This window comes from Ambystoma mexicanum, chromosome 7q (genome assembly GCF_040938575.1).
Source record: "Ambystoma mexicanum isolate Mex_15411 chromosome 7q, UKY_AmexF1_1, whole genome shotgun sequence".
Classification (NCBI taxonomy): domain Eukaryota; kingdom Metazoa; phylum Chordata; class Amphibia; order Caudata; family Ambystomatidae; genus Ambystoma; species Ambystoma mexicanum.
Window position 1 is genome coordinate 1,164,790,245 of NC_090941.1, and position 17,903 is coordinate 1,164,808,147.

The following is a 17,903-nucleotide window of genomic DNA, read 5'->3' on the forward strand; positions in this document are numbered from 1 at the left end:
TCCAACTGGCCCTTCCCCAGACCCCTCCCCCTCCTCGCCATCCCCTCCCCCTAAACCCCAACATTGAGACGTCCACCTCCCTCCCCCAACAACACGGCTCGGCCAGTGAACCATCAGAGGCTCGTTCCCCAGCACCGGGTCTATGATCTAGGAGAAGACCCATCCCATCAATGCTTCGTGAGGCTCCTGTGTATGCCGTTCAGATTTTACAGTACCCCCCCCCCCCATTCTGGGCACTCCAGGAGGCCTCCCCACCCTCCTTGCTGTCCTTCAGTCACCCAATCGCACGGCCCACCTCTCGGACCTCAAGATGCACAACCACACCAAACTCGCCTTAACCAACGCAACAACCTTAGATCACGCCTAGAAGGAAGAACCAAGCCAACCGTGGCTACACATTCAGGGTGATGCGCGTCCCATCCAGTCCTGCAGATCCCTGTGAGGACCACAGAGGGAACACCAGGACGAAGGTCAACTTCGAGGCAATCTCTTTACACTCATGGGTGCCCCCTGCGGCCGGATGGTGGATGCATGGTTTTCGGGAATTTCCTGGTCCCTTTCACCCTGTGTTTCCCACCACCCAGAGCGGGGGTCCCTGTCTCCCCCAGCTCGCTCCTCTAACGTGCCCGCATGGGGACCAACTAGGTCTGCCGTGACCCTTTGGATGTCTTCCTCGGTCACAAGGTGGTGCCTTTCCCCTTGCCATTCAAAGGCCAGGTGGAACGGGTGTCCCCAACGATAGCGACCCCCTTCTCCTGCAACCATCTGGTGAGGTTCCCACATTGTTTCCTCATCGGTGTGAAGACCACAGGTCCTGGAAAATGGCCACCCTGGAGTTTCCATATTGTATGTCTCTTAAGTTCCTTGCCCTCTCCAGTATCCTGGCCTTGTCCCTGAAGTAGTGCAGCCTTGCCAGGACCGAGCGCGGGCCTCTTTCCTCCACCCCGCCCCACCATCCCGGTGAACCCTGTAAATCGCAACCGTTTCACCAAAGTCCGTACCCAGGACGATCCTAATAATATCCTGCACCTTGTCTTCCAGGCCCACCTGGGTCTCGTCCTCCACCTTCGCCAGGCCAAAGAAATGTAGGCTGTTCCTCCTCTTGCAGTTTTCCATGACATCCACCTTGAGACGAAGCTCCTCCTCACGGCAATGTATTTCCACAAACCTTGCCTCCATCTGGGTCTCGTCGGTGGATGCCTGATTATTCTCCACCCCGTCCAATTCGGTCCTCCAGCGTGGCGACTTTGGCTGTGGGATCGGCCAACTTAGCCCCCATGTCTGCTCCCATCCCCCTTATGTCCTCAAGAATCATCTGGATATTACTCTGCATGGTGTTCATGTCTGGTGCGAGCACGGGAAGGGGGTGGGGGGCGTTCCATCTCCATGTTTCCCGGCTGTTAGGAAAGATTTGATAGTTGCATGCAATATTCCCTCCATGTGTCAACCCCCAAACCTTTTGAATTCAACAAAGGTAGCAGGCGCCCTTCTCTCGGAAGAACAAGGCATGATAACCTGTTCAGTGGTTGTTAACCACATTGAGAGTTCGCAGCCAGCTGCATTTTGCTCACTGTACCTTTCACAGATGGGAAATATCCATTTGCATATCAGTCTTTGTCCCGCCCACATAGGCAGTCCAGCACCGAAATGCTATGGCAATTCCTCTCTGATCAAGAGTACCACCAGCAACCCCATACACGTGTTTCAGCCTTGTTGGGCATCATCACACCTTTTGCTTCTGTTTGGACAACATTGACCGACTTTGCCAGAGAAGCACAGCCTTCAGCTGCACTACTCTGGGCTTTTTTTATGGGGAGACTGACATGCCCTTAAGCCAGTCAGTACTGGGAGACTTAATTTCCCTTAGTCCTTTTGTCATGTTGCAACATTTGTGCAACATGTAACAAGTGTGCAATGTATCTTACCATACAGCACACTTGGGTCTATAGTCATTTCCAAAGGCCGTAGATACTCTTGCTGGACTTTTTTTGAACTGTGCAGATGTGTCATGGACAGGACTGGTGGCAGCTATCGTTTCGCATTATTTCTTAACCCTTTCCTGCCATGTTAACTGCATTTGGCACGAATAGGTGGCCTGGCTCAAAAATGGCCATGCCACAAGGTTCTTTGTCCTATCCTTTGGCCATCTTGCTCCTTCACCTTCCCCAGGTCGAGTCGACTTGGGCCAGTCCTTATTTGGTCATGCACTTTCCCGCAAATCCCAATGCTTTTGCGGGCTTCTGCATGCCTTGTGTGTGTGCCTCCAGGATGTGGGATGGGATGTCTGGTCCCAATACACATCCTGGGTGCCAGAAAGTCTGGAGTGTCCTGAATGCCTGAGACCACCGTGGTCTGTGATTGGTCCACTTATGGAGTGTGTGTTTGTGAGCAGATCTCCCATTGGGTCCTCTCTGTTTTGGCGCGAAGGGAACTTTGGATAAGAGGAGGCTGGAAACGCCACTACCAGGTCGATCTCCTGAATTCTCACTGAACAAAGGATAGGATCCAAGTATCCTGTAACTACTAAGCTGAGTGGAGGAACCGCTGGTGACCCGCTGGAAGGTTTGGCACCCTGAGCCCGCTGTCGTCCCGTGGGACCCCTCTGCATCTGGTCGTCCTAGAAGGTCTGGGAAGACGCTTCTACCCATTGGAATAGTGGGACCAACTATTCTTGGCACCTTCACCAAAACCTGAAAGTAAGCTTTCTCAGAAGTGTCCCTGGGCCAACCAGTGGGCTGACCAGCTTAAGCAGGACCTTTGCTCTGTCTCCGCCGTCGTTTCGAGGAGGCCCTCGAAACTTGGTAAACTGCTAGCTCTGTGTCCACGGCACCTTCACACCGAATTTCGTACACTTGGCATTCCCAGGTCTGAAGTAAGACGAGTGCGCCCGGTCCGGAGTAAACGTGGTTACCGTGTTGCCCTGCTGCGGCAACATCCTTTGCAAGTCTGCTGCATTTGTGACCCTCTTGTCCCTGAATCCTGCTGCAGTGAAACTGGGGCGATTCATCCACCCGGAGCAGAGACATTGCCACTGTCCCGTTTGGGAATCATCGCTGAGAATCATCGCTGGATCTCAGGAACTAAAAGGTGCTGAGATGTCCTTTTTGCCACACTCGAACCTGTAAGTAAATTGGACTGACCTGCCGAAGTTTGGGTCTCCTTGCCTCAGGGGCCGGTGAGTAATCAATACCCCAACCGGTGGCCCCTAGCGCAAGAGCCCATTTCTACACACGAGTGGCCCCTGGGCGCCCCTCTTCTGTCCACCGCTATTGCGCAATAGCAACTCCATCCCGAACTCTTGAACGGCCTCTGCCTTCCTTCAAGTGGAGGTCCTTCTTGAATAGTGGGAACTTATTCTTCATCGCCTTATCCACCTTCCCGAGCTGCTAGAGACCCCTGAAGAGACCCTATTTTGCCCATTGGAACAACCGCGTGCGTTTGCATCACATGTACTATTGAGCACAAGGCTCCCCTCTTAGGGCTTGGACTGCCTCTTAGGTAAGTGAATAACTGATGTTGAACTGGGCCTAAAGATTAACTGCACTGCCTGTTTCCTTCCCATCTAGGTTGTCGACATATTTCGTGCAGTCACCCCTTTAGACCCCCCTGGTCTTGTATATATGTTGTATAGAGTGTGATATATTGGTTTACTTGGTGTTACTGTGATTCTTTGCTATGGTCTATGTTACAAAGGCCTTGTAATGTGTATATATTTTTGATATAACACCTTTCTGGAGTAATTTGTAAGTGTCCTTGCTCTGTGTGCTCATTGAGGTCCTTCAGTCACCCTCACCCCTCCTGAGGTTTAGTCTTGACCGCCTGCCCATAGCTACCCTGATTGGTCTGGCTTGTCCAGAGGTTACCCTGGTCCAAGAAACTAGGTTGGACTTCTGAACCTCTCCCCCTCCTGGACAGAGTTCAGAAATCCTTCTTAACACCGGCATAAACTGAAACTTCACTAGAGCCGCTTTCCAACTCGTGAGCCGCCCCACCCCAGTGCACCGTGTCCCCCTGGCGCATCCAGCACTGTTTCAGCTGCAGTGGGTATGAACCGTGGGGGTAATGGGCCTGTGCTGCCGTGCAGCTCCCGTGGTAGTCCAATCCTCAAGGCCCACTCCGTTTGTTAGGGGCCGCTGCCAAAAGCTTATCTGTATGTCCCCTGCCGCAACCCCTTTCCTTTTTTTGCCCTTCTGCTTGAGTCGAAAGTGGGGTGCCATGCGTGGGCAGCTCTGTTCTACGCGGAGAGGGCCTCAGCGCGGTCCACCCCCTCTTCTCTGTCTCACCGGATCTCCCCCCCTTCGCACTGCCCCTCTGGTGCTCCTCCAAATAGGCCAGACCCGTTTGGGTCTCTCCAGCGGTCTTCCCTCCTTCCGATACCAAGGTTCTGGGAGTCCCTTACACTGTCACTGGAGAGAAGGCCCAACAACCCCCGTTTGCTCCATTGAACCTCTCCCTGCCACCCAAGTGTCTCCTTGGTGCGTGTCCAGACCGTCGTTCTTGGTGGCCTTGGTTTGTGGGTCTCTGGTATCCGGACAGAAATGTAAATGTGAAGGGGACTGGCCAAGAGGGGCGCCTCTAGGCTTCCAGCCTCACCCCGGGGGTGATCTTGCTTTCCAGGGGTACCACTGTGGGGAGATCCCAAAATCACAGGGGTGGATCCGTAGTCCCCAACGACTCCTTACCTCGTGTACGTGGAGGTTGGCGGGAGTCCCATGCCACTGTGCCCCGAGCGTGCTCCCGCAGCGGCCCGGGTGGGTGGGGGTGTGGCCAGGCAGCCCCGACCGGTGTTTCGCTGCAGCAGTGGAGTGTCCCTCACGGTGTGTCCCCAGTGTGTGGGGGGTCAATCAGGGAAGTCCTGGTATATCTCCGATCCCGCAGCGTGTCTCTGCATTCTGCCAGACCCTCTTCACCGGATGTAGCCATCGGTGTGTGTGTGGATTGACTTCCCCCCCCCCCACCCCCCTGCTTGTAGCGGGACTGGGGGGGGGAGGGGCGGTCATGGTGTAGTAATCACCTCCTTCGATGCGGAGATCTTCACTGGCCCGTCTCCTCCGTATCCTTGGATGTGGCGCTCCCCTGTGCCCGGCCTCGGGCGTGCTCCTGCGTTGACCCAGACCAGGGAACCCCCTTGACGCGAGCGCAGAGGCTGTGCCTCAGCAGCCACTCAGGTGGAATACAGTCTATCGTCAGGGGTGTTGTCCAGGGCCTCTTCAAGTGTCGCCACGTATCGGGTGTTGCACCCTGCACTGGAGCCCGGGCGCCCAGTGTGGCTCTGTCACCACGTCACTTACCTGGGGCAGGGGGCGCGCCTGTCCCCGGCGCCCCCCATCCTGGCGCTTCTATCCCCGCTTTCGGCTGGGAGGACCGCAGTCTTTTGCGGCACTCGCCGCTTCCGAGTTTCCCCTGCAGCTGGACTTGCGCATACGCGGAAGGCCGTGTTTCTCCCTTCGCACATGCGCCGTCCACAGAGTGCTTGGGAAGCCGTAAGCTTGCTTCCCAAGCCTCGTTTTGGGCACGGCACAGATTTCGGTAGGCACCCTTTCTCGGGCCGCCGAGCACCATGGGAGCCACTCTCCGTGTCGTGTGGAGCCCGGCCAGGGGGAATGGTGAGCCTGCGGTACAGGGTGAATATCGAGGCACAGGGCACCTCCAGATGACGGGATTAGACCCTCAGACGGACCTCAGGTTCCTACAACAGCTCGTTGACCATTAGTGAGGGATGATCCTCTCTCTCTCCTCTATATCTCTGCAAGTTGCCCAGGGCCTAGGTCAGAGCCGTAGGTTCAGGCAGCCATTTTGCCGGCACCCCCTGGTGGCCTCTGTGAGATTGGTGCTGGAGACAATTCTAAGGGCCAGTCTGACCCCCGAGGAGCAGGAGCAACATTAGGAATGGCGGGGCTCTGTGCGCAAGCCCTGCTCATTTCCTAAGTGTGGCAAGCTGAAGGGTGTCCATATGCCTGTCTTTCACATGGACACCGTTTTAGCCTGCCATACTTGGAAAAGGGGCAGGGCTTTCTCCTAGAGCCCTGCCGTTTCCAGATGTAGCTGCTGTGACAGATAATGAGCCCAGGGTGAAACAGAGGCATTTAGCTATCGTGCTTAATGTCTGATTTGTCCTGGTTGAGAATCCTGAATAGAAGTAGCAAGGCCTAGGTTTCACAATGCAATTTGAGATACTGAGACAGTGCAATTTTTAAATACTGATACAATGCACATTTTAAAAGACCGGAGAAAACGCACATAAGTTTGAGAATCCTGAAAAGAGGGAGAAAGGCCTAGGTTTCACGATGCAATTTCTTCTCTATTGAATATCCTGCCCTCCTCACTAAATCTGGTAGGAAGAAGTTTAAAAAGGACATCCTGGTCTCCCACCCAGGCCTCCCTATCACTGACACCTATACCAGGACCTCCTCCAGGCAAACATTCACCGACATCCTCTTTGTCGTTCCCTCACCTGACCTATGGACTCTCCATATGGTCTATGTGCTTTCTCCTTTCTCTTCTTCTCCCATTAATGGTGGCACCCGTTAGGAGGCCCTCCTGGCCTCCTTCCACTTCTCTAAGGTCATCATTAATGTTTATGTGAATGGCGCTGTCCTGCTCCAAGGCACTCAGGCCAACCTTCACCTCTTCGACAGACGCTTCCACGCCTCATCAATTTCCTTTCTTCTCCTGCTGCCCCCTGTCCCCCCAACATGGCCTCCTCACCTCCCCCTGATGCCTCCTCCTCGGCTACCTTGCCCTCTCCTTCCCTCTCTGCCCCCCCTCAGGTTCCTTCTACATCTCCGCAGGGTGTACCTCTGATTTGTACCCCTCCCCAGAAGTCTTTCAAGGATGGCAACCTTATCCATATTGCCACTCTTAACTCTCGCTCAGCTGTCAAACATTCCTCTGACATCGGCTGCCTTCTGGAGGAACTTGACCTCGATGTCCTTGGTCTCACAGAGACATGGTTCCCAGCCAGCTCTGTCACAAGCGTTGACGCACTCCTCCCTGACTGCTACAAGATCCCCTCTGTACCCAGGCCCAACCGCTCAAGAGGGGGTGTAGCCCTGATCTTCCCTGAGTGGATTCCTGCCTCTGTAATTCCTACGTAGGCCTACTCCTCCTTTGAATGCTTCGTCTGCAGTCTCTCTCTCTCCCGTAGCCATTCCCTTACTGGGGCTACTATCTATCGGCCACCTGGTCAGATCTCCTCCTTCCTCTGAGTGGGCGGACCTCTCCTCTTCATTCCCGGTCTCGACCACCCAACTCCTCTTTCTTGGAGACTTCAACATCCACCTGGATGCCCCCTGTCCTCCCTCTGGACTCTTCTATGACTTCTGCGACTCGCTCTCACTCTCTATTCTCCCCTCTGGGCCGACTCACTCTGCAGGGCACACCCTGAATGTTCTGATTTCCTCAGACCTTCCCCTTTCTGTCCTGCTCACTACTCCTTTCTCCTGGAGTCATCGTTTTCTCCTTTCCTCCCATCTCACCCTCTCTACCCTTCAGGCCAAGCCACTTCCATCGGTTTAGGTTGAAATGATCACCAAAAGTTCGATCCTTTGGTGGTAGCATTTAATAAAAACAGGGGCTTCAGGGGTGTCCCCTGCATTGCCCCGCTCACTATACTGCAGCCGTCCGTGTTAAAAAAAAAAATAAATAAAAAATAAAGGACCCTGCAGCACCGGTTCCCGATCACGGAAGTGAAAGGGAACTGGTGCTGCAGGAACCAGCGTGGGGTTTGTTTATGTTGGTGGTGTGGGTGGGGGTGTGCTGAGGGTGTGGATGGGGGGCGGGGGTGGGGATGTTATGGGTATGTTGTGTGTGTTTGAGAATGTGTGTTTTTCGGAATTATCGGGTCTGAAAATGACCGAAAACAAAGTGTTCGAACTTTTGGTCATTCGAACACTTTGTTTTCGGTCATTTCATTTTCGATAATTTGACATTCGGTCAAATCACTTGGATTCCTTCCATCACTGCCACCCACCTTCTCGGTCATCCGACCCATGAACCGCGTGTCAGTTGAGGCTTTCGCTGACACTTTCTCACCCCCTACCCCTTTGGCTGACTCTCACTCTGACACAGCCCTTTCCCTGCTCCACTCTGCTATATCTGACAGTCTTGCCCCTGTCCTGATAATCCGCCTGAAGCCCAAAGCTAAGTGCAACTCGTGGTTCGACTCAGACCTTGTCACCCTTAAACGCAAGTGCAGGGTGGCAGAGAGGATATGGCATGCTTCATGTACATCCTCTGAAAAACTGGCCTGCTGCCTCTGTCGTCACCAAGAAGAGAGCTGTTATCCAAGCCCGCGTCTCTGCGGCATCCAACAAATTGGTTGGCTGAACGCTTTAAAATCTGCATGGAACTGGCCAATCTTGCCGCAGTCTCTACCTCTCCTGTCTCTTCCCAGGCCCTCTGAACGCCACTGGCTTCTCACTTCATCTCTAAAACACAGGACATCCTGTCCTCACTCTCCTCCCTCCCTCTACTCCCTGCTCTTCCTCTGGCCCTTCTGCAGCCACCTCTCCTCCCTCCTTCACTGCCTTTCCCCTGTTCTCCGAAGACAAGGTTTCTAGATAAGTCCGATCTATGAAAGTCTCATCACAACAAGTTCACCTCTGTTCCTGTTCCTCCAAAACTATCAAGGACCACATCGACTCCCTGGCTCCTGCCCTGGCCGACTTCTGCAACCACTCCTTCGCCACTGGAGTTTTCCCATCCCCCTGAAGCACTCCCTTGTGCACCCTCTTCTTAAACCCTCTGCCAAACCCTCTAGCCTGGCTAACTATCACCCAATCTCCAGCACTCCCTTCCTCTAGAAACCTCTAGAAAAACTGGCCATCTCCCACCTTAATCTCCACATTGAATCTGTTGGTTGTCTTCATGACCATCAGTCTGGCTTCAGAGCTGCCAGAAGCACGGAAACTGCTCTCCTGAACATCTGTGAAGACCTGCTCTCCAACCTTGATTCTAACACACCCTGTGCCCTCATCTTGCTTGATCTCTCTTCTGCCTTTGACATGGTCAACCATGCCAACCTGCTCAAATGTCTCAGTGATAACCTGGGTATCACTGGTCAGGCCCTGGCGTGGCTGACTTCTTTCCTCTCTGACCGACCCTCCCAGGTCCAACTTGGGTCCTTCCTCTCTATCTTTTATTCTACATGTGGTGTACCCCAGGGGTCTAACCTCTCTCCTTCGTTGTTCAACCTATCCCTGGCACTTCTTGCCCACCGCGTTGCCGCTCTCTGCCCCAACTTTCAATGCTATGCGGATGACACTCGGCTCATTATCAGGCTACCTTCGGCCATCTCTTCTCCGTCTTTCATCTCTGACTCTCGATCTGCTGTCCAGGAGTGGTGTGCCGCCAATGATCTCTGCCTTAATGCCAGTAAGACTGAGGTTCTTCTCATCGGTACACCCGCTCCCTCCTTTCCTGTCGCTCTCTGGCTGGCCTCTCTTGGCCCTCCTCCTGCTCCTACCCGTGAGGCTAAAAACTTCAGGCTCATCTTCAACTCCACACACTCCTTCTCTCCTCACATCTCAGACGTCTCTAAGAAGTCACACTACCAGCTGCACCTCCTCAGAGGTATTCTACCTTTCCTCTCCTTCCCCCAGGAGCTTACTGTCTCCAGAGCTCTGGTTCTCTCTATGCTGGACTACTGCAACAGCCTCTTTCTAAATCTGCCTGCCTCAACTCATCCAAAACAGGACTGCGAAATTTGTCCTTGGCCTCAAGCCCAGAAATCATATCTCTCCAGGACTGAAATCCCTGCACTGGCTCCCAGTGGCTGCAATGATCAAGTTCAAAACCCTCTGCATTGTCCACAAGGCCTTCTGGGGCCTGGGGCCTCAATACCTTCAACTCTCTCTTCCTAAATATCTTCCCTCTCGAGCTCTTCGCTCTTCCGCCTCCAACTCCCTTAGGGTCATTTGCTTCTCCAAGCAACGAGTTGGTGGTAGATCTTTCTTCGGCTACGGCCTCCCTCTGGTACAGCCTCCCTGAAACTTTGGGAGAACCATCTCCGGTTCCGGAAGCACCTAAAAACTTTTCTCTTTGCTTCTGCCTTTTCTCCTCCTCTCCCTTGCTGGCCTCCTGGCTGAAACTGAATCTACAGTGGTTACCTGGCCACCCTCTGCTCTCTGGCCCAGGTGCCACCCCCACCAGTCACACACACCTGCACTGCCTGCATGGCAACCCCCGCACTTGGGGACTGTTTATGTATGCCTACAGTCCCACTACCAGCACTTGACACCTGATATCTGCACTTACCTTTGCACTTGCCATCTGCTGGCCGTTACCTTACCTATTGTTATCATTCTATGCCATGTACTGCACTGTCCCCTCCTCCCGCACTTTTCCCCTTCCCCCATCCCATGCACTTGCGTGATTTGAATGACACCTGGACTAGTAGGATCATTGTCTGTCCTCCCTTTGTATCCCCTTTCTTGCTGCGCCTTGAAACACTTGTGGATAGGTGCGTTATAAATGCCATATCATGTGTCAAGTTCACGTCTCAGCTGCTTTTACAGTGCACGGTGTACACTCTCCTGGTTTCCCAGTGTTAGATCCTGCTTATTAGCTGATACCTAAAATCCAAGAGCTGGTTTTAACCCTGCTCATCTAATCTTGAAGTCTCAGGTAGACCCGTGTGTCCTTGACTAACTGATAGTTTTCATTGCAGCAGCATCACTGCAGCAGATTTGTTGCAGTAGCATCGCTCCAAGCGTTGGTGTGTCAACCTAACCACCTGTGTTCCAGCAAGAAAAATCCAGTGAAGCACTTGACCCAGTCACGCAGGAAGGTAGTTATTTCTTTTCCCTATGTACCATTGGTTGAGTAAAATTCCTGAAGGTTTTTATTGGCCCTGTGCAATGTGCATCCAGGTGTGGTTTTCGCTGCCAATCTGAGGCCTATTCCAGGACCACACTTCAAAATAAAATTTGAGCTAGAACTTCACGATCTGAACAGGGTGTCTTCTGAGACTTGTATTAATGTGGTGTTTTTTTTAATCTACCAGTATATCGGACCCATTTATGCAGAGTTGTTTTCCCCCAAGCTGTTCATATGTTTCCTTTTGAGTCTTTGCATGTGGTGTTTACCATTGTTTCAATCTTTTGGGGACGTTAAAAAAAATGCCCCCAGGCTTTTTGCATAGTTCGTTTTAAATCTTTGTGTGTGGTGTTTGCCATTTTAAATCTTTGTAGGCAGTTTTAATTTTAGAAAACTTGAAATGGTTTTAAAAACGAATGTGACGTACACTAAAGTGGGTGTTTGCAATGTTTTCACAGATTCAGGCTCCTTTTCTAGATGGATCGTTGGTACAAAGTGAAAAGATCTTTTTCACTTTTTCACTGTACCGATTGGGTGGGGGGGTCTTTCTAAATCAAACTATCATACTTGTCAAACCCCTGCCGCACACGAGGGGCTGAAAGGTTCTCTGAGCCCCAGCCGAGTTGTCACAGGAGGCAGAGGTGAGTTTTGGACTGTGTGTATGTGGGTAGGATGCTGGTGTTGATGCTGGATGGGGGTGGTGGGTGGGAAAATTGGTGGTTTGCAGGGTTTAACCCCCCCCCAATTAACAAGTGAATGAGCGGGTGGTGGCGGGCTGTATGTGATATTTCCACATATTAAACCCAATTAAAAAACGGCTGAAAAAATAGGTCTTTTTTGTGTTTGAGCTTTAAAATGCAGAAATATCACATAGAACCAGATCGTTTCCTAGTGCGTAAAGATGGTAGGAGCCTCAAACTAAAAGCAGAAGGAGAGGCGGAAACGGACAAAAGAAATGATGCAGAAACAGAGAAATATGTCTCCTATTTGGACTTTTGATTCACATGGATAGCAGTTGCTGGAGAAGTTAAGCTGCAATGTGTGGTTTGTGGCGCTACATTAGCAAGCCTGAAGTCAACACAATTAAGGCGGCATTTGGAAACAAAACCTGCCGATTTAGCAAAAAAGACCAGGGATTTCTTTGTATGACAGTTGCAAGGCATACAAAAGCAAATGCTTTGGAAGCTTCTTACCACATTATCTGGGCAAACACAAAAACCTTGTACAGATGCTGAGAAAAAATTCTGTCACAATTCTCGCTGTCAACCGTGTACTGCTTGGTGACAGCGCAGCAGAGTAATGCAAAAGTATCACTATGTCTGACACCACCATTTTGTGCTGCATCACTGACCTGTCCTCTGATATCAGTACAGAATTGATATCGCGCTTGACACGGTCAGTTTGCCCTAAAGTTGGATGAGGCCACGGACATTTCAAAAGAAGCACATTTCATTGCTTATGTGAGGTACTACTATGGAAAAGAAATATTGGAAGATTTCATATTAAACTAATTCAGAACAAAGCAACTGCATCTGTACTCTTTGACATTGTTAACTACTTCCTAAGTTCCCACTGCATTGTGGGAGGCGTGTGTTGGTATTTACATGGATGCTGCTCCTTCTATGTAATGTTATGTTACTTTGCATTTATATAGCGCCTTATGTACCATTGGTATGGTCTCAAGGCGCTGGTAGGTTGAACGCCCTCGGGAACCGAAGTTCAAGTTAGTAGTGGGAATAGAGAGAGTCATAAGGTGTGTGTGAGCACCGGATATATGTGCAGCTGGTGTGGCATGTGTGTGACCGCTGCTTCTTAGCGGTAGGTGTAATGGTTGCGAGATTAAGAGTATGTGTTCGTTCTGGCAGGTTGTTATCCAGACCGATTCTGGCTGCGTTAGGCCTGAGGAGAACGCCTAGGCTGGAAGGTGTGTTACCAGCAGTGTTTAGTTAGGGTGATGGGGAAGTATGAGGCAAATGATGGTATGAGAACAGCTATACCGAATGGTGCCATAGTATCTCTGTGTCCTAGTTGAGTGCTGGTGTTAAGAAGAGAATAAGCGTGGAGATGTGATCTGGTGGTTTACCGTAGGAGCTTGAGATCGAGCCCACTCCAATGGTTCCATGTACTCATCCGTTCCATGTACTCCGAACTGTTCATGTATTACGACCGTTTCACTCGGAACCAATTCTTTCAAACGTTCCATGCACTCCAAGCCGTTCCATGTAAGTCACGCCGTTTCATGCAGTCCAATCCGTTTCATGCAGTCCAATCCGTTTCATGCAGTCCTATCCGTTTCATGCAGTCCTATCCGTTTCATGCAGTCCTATCCGTTCCATGTACTACAAGCCATTTTATGCACTGCTCCTTTAATTCGTTCTACCCACGTTACCTTTCTCCATGCATCGTCATACGTTCCATCCACTTCACTGGTTCCAGCCATTTCACACGTTCCATCCACTTCCCTCGTTCCACCCACTTCACCGGTTCCACCCACTTCACCGGTTCCACCCACTTCACCGGTTCCAGACACTTCACCGGTTCCAGACACATCACCCGTTCATCCACCTACTTCATCCGTGCTACCATTTCACCCGTTCCACCCTCTTCATCCATTCTACACCAGTTTATCCGTTCCTTCCACATACTTCACCCGTTCCTTCCACATACTTCACCCGTTCCTTCCACATACATCACCCGTTCCTTCCACATACATCACCCGTTCCTTCCACATACATCACCCGTTCCATCCACATCTATCCTCATACTTCGCATTTTCCAACCCCATACTTCCTCCGTTCCAACCACATTCTTCACTTTGATCCATCCACTTCACCCGTTTCATCCACATATTTCACTGTTCTATTTAAAATATTTGACTCATTATTTTTGTACATTTTTTCTTTTTTTAAATTTATTTTTGCATACTTACCCGTTCCATCCTTATACTTTACCCATCTCGTCCTTCTACATCATCCGTTCTTCCAGATCCATCATCTGTTCCTGCTTCTCACTTCTCCTGTTTCTTCCCCCTACTGTACCCGTTCCTTCCAACCACTTCACCCGTTTTACACCCGCTCTGCACTCTACACCCGCTCTGCACTTCTTTCATCTAGCGTTACTCTCCATAGTATAGATGGTCTACATGATTTCTCTTATGTCATTGGCAAAGCGCTATGGGTTGAATGCCCTCGGGTACCGTAGTCCAGGTCAGAGTATGTGTGCAGCTAGACAGAGTGTGGGTAGCTGCATGGGGAGGGAGGGAAAGTGCCAAGGAGCGCAAGAATAAGCAAGAATACAAGGGACAGATAGGATCGCGCTCAAGGGGAGTCACTTACCCCAGTGTACAGCTCAAGCAAAACTGTTATATTGATAGTCACATTAAAATAGTCACATTATGAACATTCAGCTTGCCTTTTTCATACCCACAGCCAAGAAACTATGTATTAAGACACAAAACATTTGACGAAATAATGAAAACCTATTGTGATGCAGAGGGACTAATTGAGGCCTTAAAAATAAACTGTTGTAATCTGAGAAGCGCTGGAAAGCTTGAGTGTTGTGTGAACTACAAGAAGATGCAGTGAAAAAAACTAGATAATTATATTGTAAAAGCTGATGGGTGGAAACTGACTACTCCCAAAAGCTCAAAAACCCAAGTCTTTTGGCAGGGATGGCTAGTTCTACATTCCTTCCTCAGAACCAGCCTCTGTTACTTCACTTGGACAATTGAAAGACACTGCAGTAAATCGGCAGATGTCTCAGTGTAATGTTGCAGTTCCCAAAGATGTAGCTGTGCAACAACTACAACATATTGGACTATAAAGTAACACGATCAGCAGGGCGGAATGCAGCATTGCTAGTGAACAGTAGCCCCTCCAAGAAGGTGGGAGGTGCAAGTATGCCAATAGTAATCCATCACCCAATAGAACTCCATCACTGTGGTACTGCCTTTCTTGAGGTCGGGTACTATGACGGTTCGATTGCATTGTTCGTTTGACCCAACAGCCACTGTTCCTTCACTGAACAAACAAAGTTCGTATGATTTTTGTACCTTCACTGGTTTCTCGAGGGCTGCAATCCAAGTTAACTTTGTGATATGTTCTGTCCATGTTTGCTCACATGTCTGCTCCACAAGTATTGCAATTCTATCAGATACCCCCAGGAGTCCTTCGTCCCTGCAGGCATGTGTTGTTTTGCCATTCGTTATAGACATATCTTGGTACTTCGATTTGGTTCTTTAAGACAGTTAGGTTTCTGGAACTCGTTTTGCACTTCTGGGGGGGTCAGGATCGATGAGTTCTAGGTGGATGTTGCTTGCCTTGAAAGTGCCTATGATCCTACATAGTGCCAAGTGAATCAGACGTGTTTCTATCATGGGTACTTCTTGGGGTAGTAAGACCTTGGGTGCCCCAGATGCATGCAGTATTAAGGAGCAAACGTAGCAACGCCCATTAGTTCGTCTTCCCATTGCACTCATGCTGGTTTACCAACTGTTTGAGTGCTCGGGGTGGCGAATGTCTCCCACCATATCTATTCTTGGGCCATGATCTGCATCATATTTATGTTGGCACGCTTGCCTTCTATCACTGTGCAATGTAAGCCCTTTCCTTACTGCTAGTGTTTCTTCAGTACTGTGAACGTTACATGGGGTTGTTTTACTCCTGGCATCAATAGTTTGAACATTGTACTATTGTATATTGTGGTTTGGGAGCTGCTACTAGTTGGAAGGCTTTATATAGTTTGTATCATTTGTTGGCATTATGAAAACCTCAGTTGTTGCTACTGACATACTCTCATTCATTCATTCTTTCATTCAAATCAGGAAAGTGGGTAGGGTTGATTTTTAGCTTTTGTAGACTACTTAAAAATAGAACTGGGGACACTGTGTGGTATTGCAGTTACATTTAAGAGAGCTGCAGTATCATTGTAAAAGCATTTTTGTTTCATTCAAATCAGGACTTTTAATGTTCAAGGGTGTACTCCTATTCCAGGTCCATTTGAACCCCTCACCTTCTTTTAGATGCCCGGGCCAGATAAAAGATGACCCCCAACAAATAGCCAAAACAAACATACATATTATGAACAAAATTGCTGTAAAATGGAGGCCACAGTCACAGCTGTAGGCCCTAGTAAAACGAATTCTACTACTATGTACAGTTGAAGAATCTCTTAGTGGTGCCATCTCCATCATTGTTGCACCTGCGGAAATTTGAAAAAACGGGGAAGGTAGGAGATGGGGAGAAGAGGAACAGTGAAGGGAGAGAGAGTTTTCATTTATGTAGCTCGTGCTCTTACAGCAATGCATGCACTGTAATCATTTTCACATGCACACATATGGTCAGTGTAGAGCTACTGTTTTGAGGTAGCATTGTTTTCTGTCTGGGCGCCCAACGTGGCATCCTGCGGTGCCCTACAAACATCAGAGCGGTGCATCCAAAATATCTACCCCTTCACTGCAAGAGGGGTGGAAAATACCACGTCATAGGGCTCATGGCACCTAGGTGCATTACATTTTCAGACAAAACTTCTGACATAGACCCATTCCCGAGGTAACAATGGTTGGGCGGGGGTGGTGTTTGCCAGTGGGGTACTCGTGGTGCGGTGCCATTGTTTTGAGATGCACGTGTGAGTTGGCTTAGGTACGGTTTGAACTCTTCACCCAAAATCTTAGCTGTTCTATTAGCATCTGATGCTCTTCTTACTGGTGACAGGGTTGTTTGCATACGTCGGCCAGTCACTATTTTGTGGGGGGCAGGGGGAACAGGTGGTGGTCCTTACTGGGCTGTGTGTGCAAATGGAATAGTGCTAGGGGCAGGCAATCCACCCAATTATTTTTGAGGGGGGTGCATCATTTGGAAAGTCTGCTTTAAGGAGGCCGTTGATTCTCACCACCACTCCTTTTGCTTGTGGGTGGTAAATGGAGCACATACAGTGCTTAATTCCCCAACAGAGTAGTCGCCTCAAAGTATTTATTGAAAAAATGTGTCCCATTGTCTGATCGTAGGACATTACACACCTCCCCACCCCCACCGGGGGAACCCCTCCCTCATGAGAAATTTTGCAGCACACTTGGCATCTGAGTGGGCGCATGGGCCCGCCTCAACCCATTGGGAAAATTGACACACCACCACAATTAGATATCGTGCCCCATTGCACCTTTCTCCCATGTCTGCATAGACAGTGTGCAGCTCACGGAACGGACTTATTGGGCGAGGCAATGTCCCTCTCAAAGTTCAGTCATTCCTGTACTATACACTTCACAAGTACATCTTTGTCAGGTGTTCCTGTAAATTTGGGATAAACCAATCTTCCCAAAGGTCTGCTGCAAAGTGTAGTTTAGAGCTGTGTGATGGGAAATGCAACTGTTCAAACAGTTTTACATGTGGCCTGCTGTCTCCACAAGAGATCTGTGGATGATTGCATGCATCCACATTTGAGCCATAGATCCTGTTCTTTTGCGGGTGCCCTGCGTTGTAATTTGATGATTTGGGCAATGGGAAGGGCTGTGTATGCATCTGTGTTCTATGTTGGATGTGGCCATGACCTATTCTGCTGATGTAGGTAATGAGAGGTATGCTGCCTCCTTGTCTGCCGCATCGGCGGCTACATATCCCAATTATATTTAGTCTGTGTTGTGGGTGTGCGCTACACATTTAACAATTGCCACCACAGAGGGCTCTGTGAGGGCAGAGATGAAGGAGTTGAGTAAGGCGATGTGTTGTACTGGTGAGCCATCTGCTCTTCTGAACCCTCTCCTTCTCCAGCACGACAGACCTGCATGTACCGTGGTGGTGACATAGGCAGAGTCTGAGTAGATGGTAATGTGGCACCCTTTTGAGGCATGCAGGGCTTCTACGAGTGCAATGAGTTCTACTGCTTGGGCAGAATAATGCTTGGGTAATCGTTTCCTGACCAGTGTTAAGTATTCTCCCTCTTCTAGGCACCCCACTGCCTCCCCAACATGTTTTTCCCGTGTGTCCTGGTGAATTGATGCTGACTCATAATCTAAAAGCACTACTCCCTCCTCTAATCATCGGAGAACAACCTGCACAAACTCCAAATTGTCCAAAACAACGCCCTGCGAG

The 17,903-nt window shown here is 50.1% G+C and overlaps 1 pseudogene; it reads left to right on the forward strand.

Annotated features, from left to right (window-relative positions):
• LOC138528241 (zinc finger protein 729-like) overlaps positions 1-17,903 on the forward strand; it is a 452,378-nt pseudogene that overhangs the window by 29,381 nt on the left and 405,094 nt on the right.